At 39.6% G+C, this 23,654-nt stretch overlaps 1 protein-coding gene across 3 annotated transcripts in view; it reads left to right on the top strand.

Annotated features, from left to right (window-relative positions):
* Positions 1-23,654, top strand: part of Pgant9 (polypeptide N-acetylgalactosaminyltransferase 9) — a 277,718-nt gene that overhangs the window by 40,720 nt on the left and 213,344 nt on the right. For all 3 annotated transcript variants that reach the window (XM_076822772.1, XM_076822771.1, XM_076822770.1), the window contains exon 2: positions 11,117-11,319. The gene's annotated coding sequence lies outside the window, so the exon portion shown is untranslated. The remainder of the gene's footprint in view (positions 1-11,116; positions 11,320-23,654) is intronic.

The following is a 23,654-nucleotide window of genomic DNA, read 5'->3' as shown; positions in this document are numbered from 1 at the left end:
GAAGGATTAAATAGTCAGGAATTACCGCGCGGGTGTTGGCGCCTCGCGTGACGACTAACAATAAGTAAGCAAAGAGACTCCGGTTGTAAAGCAAATGAAGGGACACTTTTTAAAGCGGGAAGTCTCTACTGTTGACGCCTACAAGCTGGAAAATTCTCACTACGGTTTCGTTGCTCTCTCCTCCACATTTTCTGCCCGCTTTCCCATTCACGGACACCGTTTCGAGTTACTTTACAACGTTGTAATTGTAACGCCGTCGTCGGGCTGGAACACGTGCCTTGAATACCTGCACGAGGTGGTGGTTTTGGAATCTTTGTCCCCGTCGCATGAAAATGTTCTGACATTTTCCTAAATTTTATTACACTTTGCTGGGCAAAATTAAAGGATCGACTATAATTTCCCGAAAATTTCGATCATTTTCAGATGTCAGCTTAAATCGACAGATATAGACTCTGAAAGGAAAATTTCTTAGCTTTCCGAAACACTCGTGAAAAATTGTCTACGATCCTGCGTTCTTAAATTATTGGCACTCAGAGTGAAAAGCACCTTTTTTGCTTTGATAAAAAATCATAAAACAGAACCAAAAAAAAAAAAAAAAAACGGAAATAAAGAGAAATGTTTAGTCTGCAAAAATCCTCCATTGGATTTACCTGATTTTTTTTTTGGCGCGTACCTACGTTCAATTTAGGCAGAAATTTTTGAAACTTCGTTTTATACGCTTCATCTTGCTGAAACAGTATCATAATGGATGAAAAATAATTTTGAGTCTTTGATTCAGAAACTAGAAACTTCGAGCGATAAAATGCTATTTTTAAAATATTTTTATGACCATTTTCCCCGGAGGCACAGACATTTGAAAACGACCAAAATGTTCGGAAAATTATAGTCATCCTTTAATTTTGACCAGCAGTGTACTTCTGTCAATTCCATTTAAGGTTTTCAAAGTTCTAATTATCCCACAACTTACTCCAATCACGTCCTTGATCACGCAGCTACTCAGCAACACTTCCACTACTAAACTTCTCAAAATGTCTACCCCCGATTATTATCTCCACTTTCAAAACACGTATCAAAATTATAAGCGACAGCATCAATCGCTCTGCCCCTCGATTCCTTCACTAGCACGTCACCTTCTCTTGCATCTGTTAATCCCCTCTCCACGGCAATCCCCCGAAAACTGGCAAAAATCAATCCACGAGCATGCTCCAAGATCCCCTGCATCATTCGTCTTCTTTCGCTCGATGTCCCCTCACAGGTGCAGTCGTCGATATCGATCTGTGTGTCACGTATCGATCCACGGAACAGATTCAACCAGCCCCGAGCTTCCCTCAGCGGGCGAGAAGAGTGCCACGTTCTCGGAGGAGTGGGGCGCCGTGAAAAACGACGCCACCTGCCCAAGAACCACCCCGGGCCGCCCCTAATCGATCGAGTTGGCTCGATGTAACCGGTAACGCGTGGACAAAAGCGCCGTTTCCGGGTGCCGGGGACGATCAAGCAACTCTGCTTGAAAGCTGAAAGCGGACCGGGAAACGGCGCCGGAACGGGACGTCGTAAAAGCGCGGAGGGTCAGGCTGAAAATAGAGCGGGAAGCGCGCCGGTGAAAGAGACGCGGCCGGGCAAGCATTTTTCAAGTGGACACAATGCCGAATCTACATTGTCAGGGCCGCGATAACGACGGCTAGACGTGTCCTGATGATGAAAAAGGAACACCGAGCTCGCTTCATTCGTCACTTTTCACCCCCCACGCGTTTTCTCCACGTCCACTAGGGCACCCCTTTGTTGGGAAATAATTCTCGAACATCCTTAATCCTGAATCTTAAGCTTGCTTCGACTGGATGTTCGAGTCGCTTGGTTTCGGGGGATTCGTTGGCTTCCAGGCGTTCACTATGCAAAGGAAGCTCGTTTGCTGAAGAAGAAAGGTCACTTGTCGAAGATTTTTGCGGTCTGTCTCGCGGATAGTCGCTATGGCTACGATGATTGATGAAGTTCAAGGGCTATCTTTGCGTTGTTGATAGATAGGGGCATTTAATGGTCATGTTTCTTGTGGTTGGAGCTAGTGAGTACTTTCGAGTGGAAGTTTGAGCTGTAGGTACCTGGTTTCACTGATGGTTTGGTCCAGGGATTGATAAGGTTCCAAAAATAACTGTTTCAAACCGTTATACATATATTTTTCTTATTCTTATCGTGTTCCTAGTTATTTTATTTTATTGTATTTAATGTTAGTCTATTTGTTTTCTTTCCTTTTCTTTTATCTCCCAACAACTTTTTGGGTTAGGTTGTAGAGCAGCAGTTAATGCTGAACCTTGTCTACTCGCCATTGTAATTTTAATTGTAATGGTGCAATAAAGTCATTCAATAATAATAATAACAATAATAATAATAATAAATTATATCGGTTTTTACTGAAACAATTACGAGATCCGGAATAATGTTATAACTTTTATTGGAATAACGGTTCTGAATAATATCAATTTCACTTACGATTCTACTACTGGTTCTGATATCGGTTCTATATCAGTTCTATATCGTTTCTATACCGGTTACGGTTCTAATATCGGTTTTATATCGGTTCTTATCGGTTCTATTTCAGTTCTATACCGGTCACGTTTACAGTTATAATAGTACCTATTCACTCTAATATCAGTTCTATTTCGATTCTACGTAATAATGGTTAGATGAGCAGTTAGTTTTATTATAACATTACCCCTAACTCTTCATCTAACCATTATTACGTTGAATCGAAATAGAACTGCTATAAGAATGAATACTATTATAACTGTAATCGTAACCGGTATTGAACTGAAAAGAACCGATATGGAACCAGTATCAGAACCGATATTAGAACCATAACCGAAACCTATATAGTCAGAAATCTCGGTTTCTTATAACAGTTATTCAGAATATCGGTTCTTCATAATTCTTTCAAGAACCGAAATCGATATCACAACTGTTTTCAAACTCTGCTTTGGGCACGCAAACAAACAACTGAATTACAGCTTTTAATTCGGCAGCTAGAAAAATAGAGAGCCAACTGTCATTTAAGTAATGTAGCTTTCTTCTTGTTGATATTATTAGGATTATCCTATTCTTCCAAGGTTTTTAATAATATTTCTGAAGAAGACAGCGCTGCAGGTAGGGGGGGGTGTGTAGACCCTAAATCTAAAATTGTAGCTGTGGCTATTTATACTTTCCAATATGTTAATAAAAAAACTTTCAGTACAATACATTGCCCTTCCCGACTCCTCCTCTCGAACCTCGTGTCGATCGGCCACTGGGACCTTTCGGAGCAATATCCTTAGTTTCATCAACTCACGTCACCATTCTTCTCCACTCTTCCTAGATTCAATTTGTTTACCTAATCATCTTCCACGCTAGAGGTGTCGATTCGAGGTACGGTGGTAGGCCAGTAACGTCTAATTTAGTCACTGCAACTGCTAAGTACCAGAAACTACTCTACGCTGGTAACTACTAAGTAGTTGTAATTTCGCTGTTGAAGAGAGTCCTCGAGATACCATGCCCGGGGTGACGTAGCACCCGTTGAAATTGTTGCGCGTGTATCTTCGGGGACTGTGTCGCCACATTACACCGCGGCGTTATCTCGCCGATTGCCAACGAAGTAAGAACTTGCGGGGTCTCAATTTTGTCGATGTTCCCGCGGCAAAGTAAACTGCAAGCTCGTAAAGTTAATCTCACGGCGAACTTTAATTTCGACTCAATAATCGTTCGCAGAGATCCGTTCGCTCGCAGCGGTATAATTCCCATCGTAAGATCCGTTTCGCAAAGTATCAGGCTCGAGGCTGCATTACCAACGAGATTGTGGCCGTTTTTGAATGTCCAGCTGAATCCTGGCGAAGACTCCGGGCTGGGGACACTTTGTCGCTTCTTATTTTCGAAAGCAGCTTTGGAGCACCGCGAGCTTTCGTCGTTCCTGCTGTGGCTGACCGCAAACGGTCTTGCCGAAGCTTACGAGCAAACACGAGTCTCTTGAGTTAAAGTACTTTCGCTGCAGCTGTCGAAGTTCCCCCTGTGTTGCGCAACATCTCCCTCCGACGAGCTGAAATTTCGAGCCAGTGGTTTGGATTAGAATTTAAACCGGTCACTGTGGACGCAACATTTTTCCAGCAGAAATTTGAAGTAACTGGGAGAAACAGGAGAAACTGTCTGGTTTATTTCGTGGTGCAGTTATTGTGACTAACACGCCGGAGGTTGTGATGATCATTGCAATCTGATAGACGCAGATATTGATGTAATCTTTGTTAGCGTATACGGTGGAACAGCGATACGAGCTGTAAACAGAGGACCGAGGCCTGGGCACTGTCGGTGTCACATTTATGGCCCACCGCTGGGCCTCTTTGGGGCTTGTCAAGCACCGAGGACCGTGGTTGTCCCAGTCAGTTCTTCTCCAGACGCAGTAGACGCTACACGCGATCCTTTCCAGTTTACATGAACAGTTTTCTATTATTTCTTATGATTATCATTTAACACTATTGACTCCATTGTATCAATACAGTGATTTTATTGTATTTGCTGTATTGAGTTACTGCTCGCTCTACCGGGTAATACAACAATCTTCATATATTTTCATGGTAGTATTATACGAATTCGATTGAGTTTTTAGTAATTAAGGGACTCAGTAGAAAAGGGGGGAAAACCACATTGCCACATCGATATGGATTTTCTGTTTTTTGTACCATCAAGTAGCTCCTGCAATCTAGCGTCCAGTTCACCAACTTGTAGCACTGTGGCATGTACCTACCCTTTCCCGAACAGAAGCATATTAAAATTCCTTGATATTGAAAGCAAGTTAATATCTAGTGGGAAAGAGGCCCAAGCCACACTCTGTTGATTCATTTGTTCGATAATTGAGGTGTGACGAGGAGTGATAACTGGAACATATTGCTAGAGAGTTAGATTAAATAAGAATTTATTGTACAGTTCTCATTCAACATAATAAGTAGACTGCGGAAGTTTATGCAAGTATGATATTTATTATGATAATTACGACCTACCTATTGTAAGAAAATCGAATACACTATATCAAATTAATAAAGATAACAATTTTTAAAATGAGAAATATATTTTGAAAACCCTCTAATGACGAAACATAAGTATTTCTATCAAAGTTTCACTTGTTTCCTTTTCCATGAAAATGTATATTCGCATAAACATCCGCAGTCTAATAATAAGATCCACTTATACCCTGATTAATAATTAGTGGTACATCATGCATTTATTTGTTATTTACCAAACATAAGAAGCAATATAATATTCCGAACCACAGTCAAAATATCAAAATAACAGGAGCTGACGAATCAGTGGTTTCTTCAAAGTAAGATATACTTAATAAAAGGTGCCAAAGAACACGAATCTTGGAGCCAGGATTTGATAGCAGTTGCCATTTACCATCCAATTCAATTTCCAGTTAAAATAATTACACTTCATTCAGTACTAGTTAATTATTTTTCCTAAAACTTATTTCCCTGCAAATTCATATTATAGTGGTATCTGTCTGCTTCCACTGGGCCCCTCAATTTTACAAAATCAGGAAATACTGAGAAGTGTTTACAGTGATGTTATAGATGTGTATAACTGTGGACAATGACTGGGTTACTTTCAATCTGCTTGAATTTACGATATACCACTGAAGATTAGTGAATGGAAATGCGAGCACGTCGTGGCCCTGTCGAACTTGACGAAACTACTCGGTCACGTGTCTGTTCCAGTGGAAGTCAACTTCCTTCCCGCCTTGTCCTTCGCCCTTCCGGTTCACGGGCTGCAAAGCACGGAGCTTGTTACCACCGAACGCTCCATGTTCCCATTGTGTTAATATTTGAGGAAGCCAGCTTGACGCATACTCGCTGTTGTTGATGGATGGCGTTCCATCTCTCTCACTCTTTCCACCCCCACCCCCCTCTATCGTGGCGAATTAATCACGCGTTAGACGAATAGCAGGTTTACCAACGAACCGTCAGATTCGTGTTGCACCGTCGTTCTTTTGTCTGCGGCCATCTTTCATTCCTGACTTTGGAAAATCTCCAGGAAATATCCCGGGAAGAGGCATCATGTTAGAAGGATGAACCCTTCTTACAGCTACCATAAAAGTTGCTTCGTATTCTTCTCAGCCTCCTCAGTATCTCAGACAAAGGTTCCTCTCAGCCTGCTTTTGCATATTTTACGAAACAGCTGAATATTCTTTCAGTCGTTGCAAGTAAGTTGCACTGGACATGATTGAATAGACAGTCCAGAAGTATGTTGCCAGTTCCAAACCCATCTAAAACTGCACATTCCATTAAATTCAGTGTATAAGATCGCTTCAAGCATGGTCAATTATTTTCTCGCCAGAAATTGCTTCGCCAAAGTGATTTGTGATCCATTTGCACCACCTTCGTGTACACTGAAACCTGTGTTCTGTATAATGCCAGTAATTCAATAATTTCTATACAATCCTCCCCGCTGAGACATGAGCCAATGAATCTGACAGAATAAAAGCTAGAAATATCTTAAGGGCACTCCCCGGTTGAAACATCAAAAATAATTTTGGCATATTTTCATCCAACATCTCAAGAATGACCAGGTAAAATTTTAGAACGAAATTTCTCACGGTACAGATTTTACAGGCAGTTCAGGGGGATCATCAGTGTGACGGCCTTAAAAATAGGTGTTTTTTAAAGATGGATTGTGACGCAGGTATAATAGACAGAAATGTGATTTTTCTTTTAATTAATAATACATTTATTCATCTAAAAAAAAGAATGAATTTTTGTTTTAATCGAATAACTCCGTCACTAGGCGAACGCATTCGGCGTCAAACTCTAAGTACGCTTTTCTCGAAACAATTTTTCATGCACTATCGCCACGATAAAAATTGCAATTCTACTCGTAATTACACTGGCTTCCACGCTACCCTCTATCGCGAATTTCCATACACTCCATTATTTTTTACGAAACATTTTTGTGCGAAGAAATCCACGTTTCGGGATCCTACCATTAAAACATATGGCAATCATCACACGTTAGTTTCTTAACCCTGCCTGAAGGGTGGCGCGATACCCAAACATGTGTAATTAAGAAATATCTTTGGGTTTTTGATTTTGAATGATTCTGTCTAAAGTTATCGTGGCGATAGTGCAGTCCAGTTTCTTTTACAACGATGCAGCACGCAATGCATATCACAGGCAGGGGTGGGCAAAAATGAAATAAAAAAATTGTTTTATACTCTACATTTGTAGCAGAATAAAGTGCAAAAAGTTTCAGATCCATGCATTGTATACTTTTTTCTAGACAAAATCATAAAAATCACCTATGTTTTCGGGCGATTTGACCGGGGAGTGCCTTTAATCCATCGCTTCAGACTTCTCCAAAATTGCGCGATTAACAAACCTTCGCGAGGCACGAATAACATCATCCAAAGTACTCCTGCCGAACCAACCTTCCTCCTAAGGAAACATGAACGTGGACTGGCATAATCGCGTTGCTTGCTTCCCGTGAAAACATTTCCCCGCCTGATACGCGAGCAAGCACGTACGGCAGAGGAGAACTGAAGCCGCTGAAGCCGCCGTCACAAAACGTCGGAGCCGCTAAAGCTTCTGGCAGCGGGATTTTATTGTGTGTCGTACGGTCAGCGTCAGCTACGTTACCGCTGTTTCTACTGTCGCTGAAGCAGTCACAATGTCTGCCGCTGAACAACCTACTCTCCTTCCCCTTTGCCCGTGCTCGTCGCGTCTTTGAGCAACCGTTTTACGTTCGCGGTGCCGCTCGATGTCACATCTATTTAAACATCCCCCTTTCGTGCTCCAGATGCCTGGTTTCCTTTCGTGCTGCTCCGCGTAAAGGGAACAATGATGAAATTGACGGAGAAACGAGCGGGGAAATATTCAAGGAATTACACGAACGAGTAAGTTGTTACGTGCAATGAGTTGTAATTAATCGGAGGAATGATCGTGGGAATGCACAACTAGGGAATTATCAGAGGAACGTATGGCGGTATAACGAACAGATAATATCTAGATCGAATTAATAAGTGCTACGATACTTGTTTGCTGGAAATGTTAATTCGATAATTAGTCGATGTTGTTCGAGCGATTGATTGATGTAAACGTGTAATTATCAGTTGGGTTAATCTCGAAAATGAAATTCTCGAGAGTTGGTATTCTTGGTTTAAATTATCGTTGCAGGTAGCGTTCCTGATTACTCGATATTTTTTCTTTCTCGAGAAATCAGAAATGAGATCATAATTCTTGAGAATGCTTGAGAAATTTAAGAAAATATTACAAAACGTATATTATTGGAGTAATGTTGATAATATTTATCAGAAACACAAGAAAACTTTAACTAATTGTTCATTCCTGTCCAATTTGCACAAAACTTGTATAAATGAAAAAACAGATATTAAGTATAATTGATTTTTATTTAATACAAAACTTGTGCAGAGCGAAACATTACTTTTGTGTTTTAAAATAGTTTTTTAATCTATTTCTTAATCCGTAGAAAAATTCTTTCGTTTTGAGTGCACGTTGGCCTGATCATATGTAGCAATTTATCTTTTTCTTGGTTGATAGTAAATTCTTGGAGGCTCTTTGCGATTGCTAACTCTAACTGTTTTCTTAATTCTCTTAAATTTTTCATTTTTTCAGGAGAATCATGGTTACTATTATTTTTTCTGAAAAGTCTAGCTTCTTAGAATTTGTTTTGTCGTTTTATACATATCTGTCTTGGATATTAAATGAAAGAACGCGTCTTTGGAATCTTTTTGAAGAGATTCTGGATTACCTATGGAAAAATTTTATAAGAGATACAATAGCTTCTTCTCTTCTTTTCGATATTTTTTCTTTCATAGCCACAAGAAACTCATTACTTCATCCAGTAGGTATACAATTTTTCGAAATTGTTAAATAAGAATTTAAGAGCACCTTCACCAGTCAATAATTTCGAATCTTCTCTACTGAGATTTTCTATTGTAATTCATACATGTTCTAAAGTTACTACTAACATTTATTATAAATTGTAAATGTGTTTATACGGTCGCGGTTTCCTAGACTTAAGTTTCTCGAGAAATAAGAAATAAGCAATTATAAAATTTGTATAAAATTGTATTCTAATTAATTTTGTTTTCAATTCTCGACTGAAACATGTGGCACACGTGGTGTGGCGTTATCAGGAGAATATCTAAAGTACCATGCCTATCGTTTCTAATTCAGTTTAACGAACCTTCCCGTTTCCACCCTTACTTAAGAAAATTCATCGCCAGTGGTATATTCTCTCCAGACTTTTTCTCAAACCAGTCACAGTGCTATAAGTAATAGCATGATTACAAGTCTCGTGTTTGCTCCGTATTCCAACGCGTTCCTTTTCCTGTGTTTTCTTTACATCTTCAGGGGTATTATTCAGAGGATCCACGAACTCGTTTCATTTATAAGAAAACATCTGAGTGCTCCCGCGGAATAATCCTCTTACTTTCCTCCCCCCAGAGAACTCGTTTAATTAAATACATCATTATCGTCCCTGTTCGAGCAAACAGCAAATAATAAGGAAAATTCTCGAAAGTGGGGTAGAAAAGAAGAAGCCGATAGTGTGCAGTCGACTCAATTATGTGGTTGTAGCAAATACGCTCAGCCGACGATGCTGGAATTAATATTGAAATAGAGGGCATTACAGCACGTCAGAACCATTAAGCCTCCCTTAATAGAATCGTTGCTTTATCTGTGCAGTCAGCAGCAACGTCGCCATTTTATCGCAGATCGTAGGCTAACGTAGCCCCAATTATCTTTTCAATTTTCAACCTCGTGTTTCATTCAAGATTTCTTTATCTTCTTTGTCAGTTGGCATTGCTGGCAGCTCAGTGGAGAAAAATTTAAAGTCTTCTCTCTTCGCCACGAACATTTCCATTCCTTTACCTTCTAGATTCTATTATTCATGATTCGAGCCATTTCCTTAGAGCGGTGGTCGAGGAGAGAAAGTTTAATTGTTATAGCTTGCTATACGTATTTAACTTAAATACTAAACTTATGCATACGAGGGTCGCAGTTCAATTATAACAACACAGTTCCTTCTTGGTCTTTCTTGTACTTCAAGCAGCTACATAAATCTAGTTTTCCCAGGTGTTTTGTTGAGAGTAATGTAAAACGCGGAGCAATTTGAAATATTAGATATATAGTGCTCATAGAAGTGGGAAAATAACTGTCCAATTAACCGCAAGTCAACGTGGCAAAATGGTGTGAATTTGGAAATTTCGAATATTTGGTCCACCATCGAACCAATATGACCGAAACGTGTTTTCATATTTCCACAAATTACGTTATAACACTCTGCTTTCATTACACCTCCATGGTGTTTTAACCTCCATACTCCGTCGTTCACTTCATCAACGACTTTAATACAGTCTGTTCTGAAACGAAATACAAGGAAACAAAGGTGTCTTTGAGCCGTGACGTTCATAGCGCATAACTACTTTGCGAAATTACCAGCATAAAGTGTTCTTTGCACCGAGAGAAGAATCGCTAATGCTCTCATAATTGTCCTCGCCTCTTTCATTTGTTATATTTCACCTTGGCTTTCTGCTAACATCCACGAACAGCGTTATTAACACGACTGTTGCAAAGTTCTTATAAAACAACAATATTCAGATAATCGTATATCTTTCTGCTTTTCCACAACTCGTGCGTTCATTTCAAGCTTACCTTCCCTTCTCTCCTTTCCCAGCAAACCGTCGTTTCGTAGAGTCGAGTGTTTTCAAAATACAGTTTTCCCTGCGAGGGAACTTTGCGAAGCGGACCGTCTGACCACTCAAAGACCAATACTACTAGTCAGCCTTCGATGGAGGCAGGACGCAATTTATTTGATGGTACTCTGCAAATGGGATGTGACTTTTCTGTTAGATCCTCTTGTTGAAGGACCTCCGGTTCAAATTACTTAAAACATTTATTAATTACATCTTCAATGGAGCGATTGTTCGTTTTATTTTACGAGCTGTTTCACAGCCGCGGTTATAGTGAAACTTTTAATTGTTGCTACAAACGATGCCATTTTAAAGCGTAGATTAGACGTGCGCTAGGAAGGATTTCGCGGCTCGGATTGTGTTACAAGTTTCGCTTACAATGGTGTGTTCTTTTACTTTCAGAGTCACCGAGGCGTGAGTGTCGACGCGAGTAACAGTTTTTCCAGCTCGATTCCCGAAACTTTCACGGTTACTCGCTTGAACCCGACGACTCCATGAGAGATTGCCTTCTGGTATAGAAAACGAGAGCTGATGAATAGCGAACGGAAGTCGATCATCTAGATGAATCGGAAGCTGTGAACCGGGGACGTTCCCACGACACGAAGGTGAGTTTCACTCCTTCGGTATGCCGGGTTTTTTGTCGTCAAGTGGAGACATCTTGTCCTTTGAGAAACTTTAAAGATTTAAAGATTATGAGAAACAAATTCGTGTGGTAAGCTTGATAGATGATTTTTAAATGCTATAGGAATATATATCGAGCTACAAGGTTTTAGGAATTAAGTAATGAAAATAACGATCTTCAAATATTATACTAGCGTCCCCCGTCTCGGCTTCGCTCGAGATATTAGCACGACGGATTCATGTTTATTAGAATTAATATATTTTAAGGAAATTATGTATTTTGAAAAGAAAGCTTTAGTGCTTCATAATATTTCGGAAAATTTGGGAGATTTATTTTCCCTCCAGCGCAACACATACCAGGCACGTCTTCGTTCCATGTTAATAACGCGTTTTTTAGACATGCTACATAGCCTATGTCCGTCCTAGAGTATCCAGGGATAACGTGTTAAAAATTTAAGAAGATCGGTTCAATAGGTCTTGACTTTTGCGCGAGCATAAAAATCGGCTCTCTCCTTATATAATAGTATAGATATAGGGCAGGTCACCAGAAACAGAATATTCAATTCCATCTAGTCTAATGAAAAATTTAATAAAGAGATAGCTAGATGAGTACATGAAGTAAGAATACTTTGCTCGTAACATCACTTCAATTTCTGATATAAGTACTTGTAGTATGAAAATGTTTTCAATTTATCTAGTTTAAAGTTAGATTAAATTGATTTATTCTATAATTTTAAATAGTATAAATATATTTAATCGATAATAAGTTATTAAATTAATAATTTAAGATAAATTTATTTAATTTAATTTAAATCGACGTTCGCTTTGAAAATATTGGGAAATAATATCATTCGTTGCCTCGCAAAGCAAGAAGAAACGATGGTGATCAATAGTTCTCGCGAGTTTTGAATTAATTTTCAATTTAACTGCACCGTCGATGCTTTTCTCGCGTGGAGGCGCGAATGGGAAACGACGTGCTTCCAAAGCCGATCAAGAAGTCGTTTAATTAACCTGTTAAGTCGCTTGATAGCAAAGCACACGGTGCTTTGACAACCTTCCTCGCTGGTAATTTCTGTACCGTCGTCGATACGCTTGTCTGAAAGTAATAGCTTACGTAAGCGCATCGCGATGCGCTTTCGAGTAAGCACCAATTCAATCTGTCATAAACGCATTACCTTCTATTTGAAAAACACTGTTTTCTCACTTTATCCAGAAAATAGAAAAAAAGAACACACAAAAAGTTATACAATAGATTCAGAATATTTTAGTATTCAATTCGAACGAACAAGTGCAATATAGGTAGTTTTTAGCTTGTTGCTTTTCCAGAAAGTAATTTCATATAAAAGAAATATAATACTTAGTAGTTTATATTAACAATGGAGTTTGTGTGTTAGTTTTCTCCAATCAAGCTATATTAGTTTCCTTTCTTCAGGAAACACTGCAGCACTCCCTGTGAATTATAACAGACTGTATCGATGAATGGAGCGTATCGAGCTTCTCTGTAATTTCATGATACATTTATTTAGCAAATTAATCCGCTTAATGGGGCGTTGCAAGCGTACACAGCGTCGAATGTGGGTACTTTGATGACGCTAATCTCAGTCCTACCACCCGTGTGCGTGTCCTGAAACAATAATGGCTTTGGTTGCAGTAATGCATTCAGATGCATGTTGAAGATGGTTTCGCTACATTATTCACTCTATGCAAATCGTTTACTGTTGTATAAAATATTTCATCCATAACCTGGCCTTCTCGTGTGTAATTCCACATTGCCGAAAAAAGTGTGTATGATTCCACGAATCCTCGATCGAAAATCTCAGCTTTCTCTTCTCATTTCTTTCGAACACAAGCAGACACTCTTCAGAACTGTAATTTCACAATATTTTAAATATCTGATGGCAAATTATCATATCCAAATCGACACTTATTTTGCACTTCCTTATCATATGCGATTCACTTAAACTTTGCTCGCACTTTCAGAGCAAAATTCATGCAGAATGCACTTTCTTCCGTTAACAAACAACGTAACAATTTCCGAAACTGATTCCAAGCCCTAATGATTAATTAGTCCCAGCTGGTGTTTCGCTCTCGATCTTTTGCTTTCCAAAACGTGAGTTCTATTCAAGTACACTGACATCTTACCAACGAATCTGTTCCACGGGAACTGTTCCTCCACGCTTTATCTCGCCAACCGTAACCCTACCGTTTCCCCCGGCGTTAATCGTTGCAAATTAAATCCGCATACATGGCGAGCGTGCAGGAGAGACGTCGTCGATTTGACGTGGCGCATTCACGCTAATCTCTGTACCGTTGACGGTGTGCATGATCTGAGACAATGGCTCGTCGGGCGGACGTATGCATCCAGGTACACATTCAGCCGCGTTTAGTCGCCATTACTGCGTATCTAGCACGAACACATATGCTCGCTTAGATGCGCGATACTATGCACGCTGTTAGGCCGAGTATCCACGCCTAATCTACCCCTTTGTGCGTGGACAAAGGATCGTTGAGGGGGAAGAAACTCAGCCCCCGTTTTCCTTGGTGAGGAAGAATCGGGTTCTGGAAAATCGGAGAAGAACGAACGCGAGATTTTCGTCAGGGAAAATAACTCTCCTCTGCAACTGGATGCATATTTGCACGACTTGATCTGCTAATAATTGCTCTGCTTTCTTTGGTCGCAACTTGCACTAATTGATTTAATAAACGGTGGCTTTTTTCGAGGGATTTCGGTCCTCTGAGTGGTTGGCCATTTTAACAGGGAAATGGATTTAGTGTTTACTCATAAAAGTTCGGATTCAGTGCACGGCTCTTGGATGGGGTTGACATTGGTGGTTGCGTTACGACGAAGTATGCTGTCCATTAAGGAAACTTTGCTGAACACACAGTGTGTCACTTTACGTTCACACATGTTGCGTGTCAAACGGAATGAGTGGAAGGGCTGAGATACAATTGTGATGATAGTTAAATGATGACATATCAGTGGTTTCGAATGGTCGGTTGGTTTTGTGTCAACTGCAGGACATACCACTTCGAGGCTTGGGGTTTGTTTCATGGGTGATCATTCTCCAGAACCTTGTCAAGTTTGAACATTTTCAATTTGAACTCTTTCATAGTTGAATCTTTTCAGTTTAAGCCTTCTCCAGTTTGAACCTTTCCAACTTTGAACCTCTCCAAGTTTCAACCTCTTCAAGTTTGAACATTTTCAAGTTTGAACATTCTCAAGTTTCAACTTTCTCCAGTTTGAACCTTTCCAACTTTGAACCTCTCCAAGTTTCAACCTCTTCAAGTTTGAACATTTTCAAGTTTGAACATTTTCAAGTTTGAACATTTTCAAGTTTGAACATTTTCAAGTTTGAACATTTTCAAGTTTGAACATTTTCAAGTTTGAACATTCTCAAGTTTCAACTTTCTCCAGTTTGAATCTTTCCAACTTTGAACCTCTCCAAGTTTCAACCTCTTCAAGTTTGAACATTTTCAAGTTTGAATATTCTCAAGTTTCAACTTTCTCAAGTTTGAACCTCCCTGAGCTAGAACCTCCCCAAGTTTTAACCCCCCGAGCTAAAACCTCCCCAAGTTTGAACCTCCCCGAGCTTGAAGCTCCCCAAGTTTGAACCTCCCCGAGCTTGAACCTCCCAAGTTTGAACCTCCCCGAGCTTGAACCCCCCAAGTTTGGGTGATTAGTTGGTTTTGTTCCAACTATTCCCCAAAAACAGGTCGTGAAGATGGGAACTGACGATCCCGGGGTACCTGAGCTGGCTTACTAATACTGAGTATTTACAACATTGACTGTAAGCATTCAATGGGCGTAGGACTCGAACTTTGGCTTAATAGGAAGCGGGAGGAATTTGAGAATTTAGTAGAGGTATATAAGGGTCGAATTCCTCTTCATCTCTCAAGCCAGGGTCGACGTTTGTTGACAGTCATCACTTACAATTCGATTGTTCTACTAATCGTATTTAGATTCTCGTGGGGATTGATTAAATCCCCAAAATATCCAAGGCGCGGGTTTCTGGAACCGCTGAAAAGCACAGTTGCAGGAACTGCCTCCAAACTACAAGATTGAACGTACAAATGAAAACACGTGTCCTCTAAAACATTTTGACTCTCTGCCGCACTGAATATAGCATTTTGCTGCCACAATTAGAAGACGCACGAATGAGCAAGAGTTCCAGTTTCGATAATAGTCGAGGATCAACAAATACATGGCCCCAGGGTCGCTGGAAATCCCGCAGATCCAGTGCTCCTTTGATCTGCTCCCAACCAAACGCAGGTTTTCTTTCGCCTCTTCGCTATCTCGATACTGGTTGATGTTTCAGCGTTTCCAATTAACGTTGAACGCCGGGGATCTGGCTTTCAGCTGGTCCACGTTCCTTTCCCCTCTTACTAGTCTGCAGGTAAATTACTTTTTAAGTGTCTGTGACGGTATTAAGGAGCAACGACGTCGCTTAATGGCTGTCCAATTGATAGAGTCACCGTTGGCGTTTTCGCAATCCACGCTGTCTATCTTCGACGCGAGTTCTTCATTCCCAAATGCCTGCTTAAACGACGTCGACGTCTTCGTCATTGGTAGTTCATGGTTTACTCCGTGAAATGAGTTGGTAAGTTTGCCGGCTGGTCCTTTGGGTACAGGTTGCTTTGAGATCATTTGTTCCCTTCACGCAGCAAAACGTGAAAGATACATCTCTTGACTGTCTATTCAAACTGAAACCTCTTTTCTTGCAACATTGTCCCTTTTAAAGAGTGTTGCTAGCCTTGATAACCTTGAGGAATTAATGTCAGAGTGCGCTTTCTACCGCAAGATTTTCAAAGAAACTTGGTTTCCTGGTACATTGCCTTGAAGACACTTATGCCTCTCCTTTATCAGTGTTTCGGGGGTAGAACTGAGTTCCTTTCATTATAGAATATAGCTTTGAGAGATGTTTCACAGATGCACGCTCCCTGGAACGCACTCGCGGGTAGCGTTGGTAATTTAAAGGGGAAGCAAACACGCTTTTAACCTAATGGCAGGGGTGAGGGATTAATTCAAGAGTTGCCGTGCTTACTGGTTCAAAGCAAACAGCAACGCGCAAGTGTGATGTGTTAGAAACATCCATATCTGTATGTTCAATAAACCCACGCAAACTTTGCTTTAATGAACACGTGACGAGAGATCGAACCGTGTTTTGTTGCATGAAGTTTCAACACGAGTATGTACATGCATGCCTATCGATATATCTCTTTCATACCTTCTCAGTTACGATGCCATAAGCTATTTAAACGAGCGCAGCTTCATTGTTTGTATTCTCTTTGAAATATGTAAATGCATTTCAGAGTCAATATGTGTATTAACATTAAGAATCCTGTGAACGTCTTCTGGAAAGGCGACGTCTATTTGACTTAAATGGCATCCAAGCTGTTAAGAATATAAAAATTAATGTTGGGAAGCACACAAGGGAATATACAGGAAACAGTAGGCTGATTTTTTAATTTAATAGTATGGTTACAACAATGTTTCTTTTGAATGTCTAACAACGTTCAATATTTGATGTAAAAGGAAACTATAGGGGGAAACATTACATTCTAAAGTGGCTGGTAATCTAGAGGCGATTAAAACCGTCTACTTGCCTCGTCATTTCCGTCTTTACTCGAAAAGTTGTTCACGACCCCCGTCAGGTAGGGAGAACTAAGAGCTAGATCTTGGCAATCATAAGCAGCCTGATCCTCTTAAATGTGAAGAATGGTATCATCCTTCCTCTCGAGGCGTCGTCTTCAAACACGCTGAGTCGTCGACGATGAAAAAGCGCCCTTAGCATAGGTTAACCAGCCCCGGTAAGGTCGCGATGGCGATTATCACGTCTGCGGCTTGCAAGAGATATCTTGATGTACCTTTCTTCGTGTAAAAAATCTGTCGCCTGTGCTCTTGCCTGCTCAGCAGTTCGTTTCAAAGGGAGCATAATTATGGTGTCAAATGAATGGTTAATCATAATCGTATCATGTTTACATCAAGATGTTCGGTCATGTATCTGGCATTCAGTAGTGCAGAAACAGAAAATGCGGATTTTTTAGGTACCTATCAGTTCTTCCAAGAAGTTGGAAATTTGAAGATGGGAACTTTCCAAGTTTTAACCTTCTCGAGTTTAAACCTTCTCAAGTTTGAACCTTCTCAAGTTTGAACCTTCTCAAGTTTGAACCTTCTCAAGTTTGAACCTTCTCAAGTTTGAACTTTCTCAAGTTTAAACTGTCTCAAGCTTGAACTTTCTCAAGTTTAAAGCTTTCCAAGTTTGAACCTTCTCGAGTTTAAAACTTCTCAAGTTTGAACCTTCTCAAGTTTGAACCTTCTCAAGTTTGAACTTTCTCAAGTTTAAACTGACTCAAGTTTAAACTGACTCAAGTTTGAACTTTCTCAACTTTGCACCTTCTCAAGTTTAAAGCTTTCCATGTTTGAACATTCTCGAGTTTAAATCTCCTCGAGTATGAAGCTTCCTGAATTTGAACTTTCTCAAGTTTAAACCTCTCAAGGTAGGAGCTTTCTAAATTTGAGCCTTCTCGAGTTTCAACTTTCTCGAATATCAACCTTCTCGAGTTTAAACCTTCTCACGTTTGAACATTCTCAAGTTTGAACCTTCTCGAGCTTGATCGTTTCCAAGTTTGAACATTTCCAAGTTTCAATTTTCATAATTCCAGCATTCTCAGTTTCAACCTTCCAAAATTTGTAACTTCTGAGCTTGAACCTTCTCATTTTCAACTCATCTAGTTTCAACCTTCTATACCTTGATTTTCCAACTGTCACTTATTCCACCATTTCAACAGTTTTCTCAGAATACTATTTGTTGTTATCCAGAAGCTATAAACAATGTTTTAAAAGTTGAGCTATATGTACTTTTCCTAGCATACTTAGCAAGAATCAGACGATACTAGAGAATTTAGTTCAATATCTATATATGTCGGTAAACTGATAAATCTCGAGGTGTGTGTATCAAGGTCACATGAATCATTCAATTTTTTCGGCGCAACGGAAAGCTATGATTGGTATCTAGTATCAAGTCAACAAGGCGATTAGGGCAGTGATACGTTATCTTACCTCATTTTGCTATTCTAGTTATTGATTTCAACTTCAACTAATATCAGCTATCGCATAGCCCAGAATATTCCATTTCACATTTCACATTCATACGAAACACTATTACAAAAACCTCCATTTCAATTTTTAAATCCCATATTCCCAACAGTTAAAGAGGCTACCATACTTTAATTAACAATTCAGATTTAAATGCATTCCACGCCCACAATGAACATCATTTCTTCATTCAATCAAAGTTCCATTCCCAACAGACTGCCTCGCGCAATTCACATCTTCCCAGTTCATCAAATTCCGCTTCCCACGGCAGACAGCCATAGAATTATTAAAATAATACTATCAACGTCAGAGCACTGAAACTCTCCCGTGTAACCAGCGTCCACGTCGATCTACCAAATCCCTGATCCAGAATAGCTTTCATATTGGTAGGAAAAAGTTCCATCGTCGTTATACTAAAAAAAGAACTCACAGTTACAAAAAGAAGAAAAGTGAAGTTGACCCGGTACGCCCTGTTGCTCGAGCGAAGGCGTGTCTCTTCGCCAGCACGATCTCTGTGATCACGGTGGAGTGAATCTAAAAGCGAGAGTCTATGATAATTCCGATGATGCGTGTCTGGCGACAGAAGCACCTGATTGCATCAAACGTGGGCCTTAAGCTACGATTCATCGCTCCGCCGACGCGCAAGGACGCGGCGCGTGGGCGTCGAGCACGTGCAGGGGTGCACACGAGCGACAGAATGCGTATGTATGTCGTGAAAGTCCGCATTCCTGCCTGGCAGGCGGATTATTGCCGATTTGCGCAAGGTCACTTGCTATGCTACGCGCATGAATGGCGATAATTGAATGGACGATTCATCAGAGAACGTAATCCCATGAATTTACGGGGGTTGTTCAATGGGTGAAGACACAATTGCTGGGTGGCTTAGGAGTTATTTCTTCTGGAAAGCTAGGTTTCCCAAGGAAAATGTGTTCTTGGGTTGTTGCTTCATGTGGTATTGCTTCACTCTTTCTGTGGTGGCTATAACAGCTCTGCGATACAATGTTCTGATGGCTGCTCGTGATGGTAGATAGGATGCATTAAACGAAAAGAATAGTGTCCAACGCGTTATATGCTGCTCTGTGAAAATGGAATAAGAAATTGGTTAGTTAGAAGAACTTTTCTTTGGAAATTTGGTTTTATGTATGCACAGGTGTGCTGTGATTCATTAATGCATTATGTGATACATTCATTATTTGTCACTGTAATCTTCTAAAGTTTAAACCTACCCAAGTTTGAATCTTCTGAGGTTTGAACCTCTTCAACTTTGAACGTCTCCAATTTTGAATCTCTCCAAGTTTGAACCTTTCCAAGTTTGAACCTTTCCCAGTTTGAACATTCTCCAATTTGAACGTTCCCAACTTTGAACCTTCTCCAGTTTGATCCTTTTCAAATTTGAACCATTTCAAGTTTGAACCTTTTCAAGTTTGAACCTTCTCAAGTTTGAACTTTCTCAAGTTTGAACCTTCTCAAGTTTGAACCTTCTCAAGTTTGAACCTTCTCAAGTTTGAACCTTCTCAAGTTTGAACCTTCTCCAGTTTGAATTTTCTCAAGTTTGAATCTTCTCAAGTTTGAACCTTCTCAAGTTTGAACCTTCTCAAGTTTGAACCTTTTCAAGTTTGATCCTTCTCCAGTTTGAACCTTCTCAAGTTTGAATCTTCTGAAGTTTGAACCTTTTCAAGTTTGAAGCTTCTCAAGTTTGAACTTTCTCAAGTTTTAACCTTCTCAAGTTTGAACCTTTCCAAGTTTGAACCTTCTCAAGTTTCAACTATTTCAAGTTTGAACCTTTCCAAGATTGAAGCTTCCAGAGTTTGAGTGATTATTTGGTTTTTATACATGGGTATGCTGTGATTCATCAATACATTAAGCGATACATTAATTATTTCTCACTGAAAGAACGTCTAGTATAAATCTGTTTGATAAGTAGTGACGGACAGTGTTTAGGAAGTCTCTAGATATAATTCAGTTTTCTATTTTACAAATCGAAGCTTGCCACTTCCTGCAGGAACCTACAATCTTTTTCTGGAATGATACGACGCACGGTGTAATTTGTGATAGAACTCTGCAAGCGGCGGTTCAGCTTTCATTACACATCACAATTTCAAATTACGCCACGCCATTTCCTGTTCACGCGTCCACGCGTTTCACCAGGATTATTTTTCCATAACTTTCTTCATAAGCGATGCGTGAAATTAAATTCCCATTGCAATCTGCATTTTAGATCACCACCTATAACCTTGATTCATCCGATGCAATTAAATTCAAGTTAATCCGCCGGCCCGCAGGTTGTACGACTTTTTCGTAACAGAATTATTGGTTCGCTGGCACGATAAAATGCTAATTATTCAGCGAGCCTGTAACAATTATCGGGTTTCGGCGATTTCCGCGGCGCTCCAATTATTCATTATTCCCTGGTGCATCCAGGATATGCGGCTGCATCTAGGACAATCAGCAGTCTACTTTTTACCAGGCTGCATTAAACGATAGTTTGCTCTCTGCTTTTATTTTTTCGGCTCTTTTTCATAGCTGGACGACCGCGAATATCGATTCGCGAACAATAGGGCGTCTGGTTGTTTTGAATACACTCCGAAACTTTACATCAACGATCGTGACATTTGCAAAAAAAAATCCTGTCCCATGGTTCGTTAACTTGAATAATAATTTATACATCCTAGCGGTACGTGTCCCAAATGTATATTCAATGGGGCGACGTTTGGCAGGAAAAATTAAGGAGTTTAAGTTACATACTTCTTTTTCCTTCGACTCCTCCAACGGTAACCTTTTAATACCAAAATTCTGCTAGCGCACCGTTCCACGACTGAAGAATTTTTCATATATCTAGCTCTTTGTTGGAGGAGAATTCCTCCTTCTCTGAAAATCGAGTCGCAGTTTTTGGGTTTAATATAAATTTTTATATCATTTTTCAGTATCCAAGGCTTCCTGATGAAGATGAAATGAAATCACAATTAAAATTTCGTCTGATTTATGAACTAAAAAGACTACAGTTCTGTCTAATATTCTTTTTAGGCCACGATGCATTAGATATTAATATCTCGTTGAATACATAACGAACGTGCCACATTTAAATTGCAAATAAGCGACAGTGTACGTTACATTTATCGAGGAAGATGTTTCTTTAATCTTGCAGACACGAATGATTATCTTCATTACATTCATCCCACGATAAGGCGGTGCTATCATTCTAACGAATTTAATGCTAGAAAAATCTGTTTACAGTGGAATCATAATCCAGGATCACAGTAATAATAATTACACTTATGTACTGTAACTTCTCATCTTCATTCTCCTTTCATTTATTACAAGGCTCGCCTTAATGAGAACAACCATCTTGAACGTGACTTTCACGTTGTTACTGATTCTGCAAAACTAGTTTCGCGTGATCACCGATGTTCACGCAGCTGGCGTTAACATTGCAACGCGTTTTCTTGTACGGGAGAAAAAAGGATGACACATTAATTTCCGTGTAGGAAGAGTTTCTAATGATCTCGACATCCTGCAGCATTGCTCTCGTCACTTTCTTCAATTTAATGTGGCTTTTATCTAGAACCTTTCATTTCATCACGTGCAATCCACTTGCTACTAATAATAGTAATACAGAAGCAAATTGCATGTAAAATTTGCGATAGTTTATGGTGCCAAAAGGCCTGAGACTGAAGGAAGAAACTTGTGCGATTTAACCTGCTTAGAGAAGTGGGCCACGTAAATCATTAAGAACATCGTTTCTTCACTTTGCTTTTCTCACTTTACTAATCATACATTGTTTTATCAGAGAACTAGAATAGTCAATAGTTGTATCAACTGTAAAAATATGACTGTTCTATTATCTAAAAATTCTTTCTTCGTGCAGTGATATCTCCTTAGGTTCAGGTAAGAGTGATTCTACTGTAATTATTTCCGATTTCTCAAAAATTTAAGCTAACCAAATTATTCGAAGTACCACAATAGTAGTTCTTCCCCTGCACCCTATGAAGTATAATAATCTTTATTACTTTCGTAAAAGGCGAGGTGCAACCAGTATGCTGTTACTATATCTGACTTTAGCTATAATATAACATCGGTAAAACACATCAGACTGGTCTCTTCGTTTCTTCTCGATTGCAGTGCCAGAATAAATTAACCTTCGCTCTGTGTACAACTCTAATTACACCGCACGCATTTTCAGTGCAAAATGTACAGAAAATAAACTTTGGCTGCGTAAGTATTTGTGACAGTTTATTAATTATTAAGAAGATAGGTGTAAAAAGAATTAAAACATTTAATTTAAAGTACAAACATTAAAAAGTTGTGTACAAATAAAGAAAAATAAGTTTGTTTTTTTTTTAATCAAATTGTGTGCGAAACATATCACAGATAGCATTTCTAAGAATCCTTTGCAAAATTTCCTTTCGGCAACTTTTTATTTACGTTTTTATTACCTCGGAGTGTGTTTGCACCCCTGTGCACAGAGTGAACGTTAAAATACAATTACACGATGCGATATGTTTTACAATGGTTGCACTTCCTGCATGCGTGCAATCGATGCAGACGCTTAATATCGAAACGATCAGAACACGCAGGGGGTACATAGTCGTTGAGGAATGAGATTGCCTCAGATCAACGTCGTCAGATCTCTGTTTTACGACGAAACTTCTCGACCGTAACGATTATGTGTAACTTTTACCACCAGCAATTATCATCTCCGTGACTGCTGTCCATGATATTTTTATTACAGGAAAACACGAGCTGGGACAGAAACCTTCGCGTTCGGCCAATCGTTTTAATCAACGCGGTCGTTAATAGCACGTTGTCATCGCGTACGAATCATTGCCCGCCGCTAAATGGCCGAAAATTAATCTTTGATCTTCCAGCTGCGAAAAGAGCGTATTATTTGTGCATTTAACACGCAGGGTAAACAAATTAGCGGGAATTAATTTTATTTGACGTTTATATGGCCCATGAACGGTTTCATTACTGGCTGATGTTTCAACGAAAAGACCAAACAGGCTTTCCTCGAAAGCTGGAAATGTTACGAGTTTGTTTTAGAGAAACAGGAATTGAGGTATAATAATTTATTCAAATTGGATCAATGAGGTGTTTCTTCATTCACGAAATTATTGCATTTCCACTCCGATATTCATGGATTTATTTGTCGTTCTAAATGGGAATACGGTATGATAATATATTATATGGGAAGTGCGATAAGAGAATATATTGCAGTGAATGAAT

This window comes from Andrena cerasifolii, chromosome 11 (genome assembly GCF_050908995.1).
Source record: "Andrena cerasifolii isolate SP2316 chromosome 11, iyAndCera1_principal, whole genome shotgun sequence".
In the NCBI taxonomy this organism is placed as follows: domain Eukaryota; kingdom Metazoa; phylum Arthropoda; class Insecta; order Hymenoptera; family Andrenidae; genus Andrena; species Andrena cerasifolii.
Note: the sequence above shows the minus strand (reverse complement) of the source record. Positions and strands in the feature narration are given on the sequence as shown.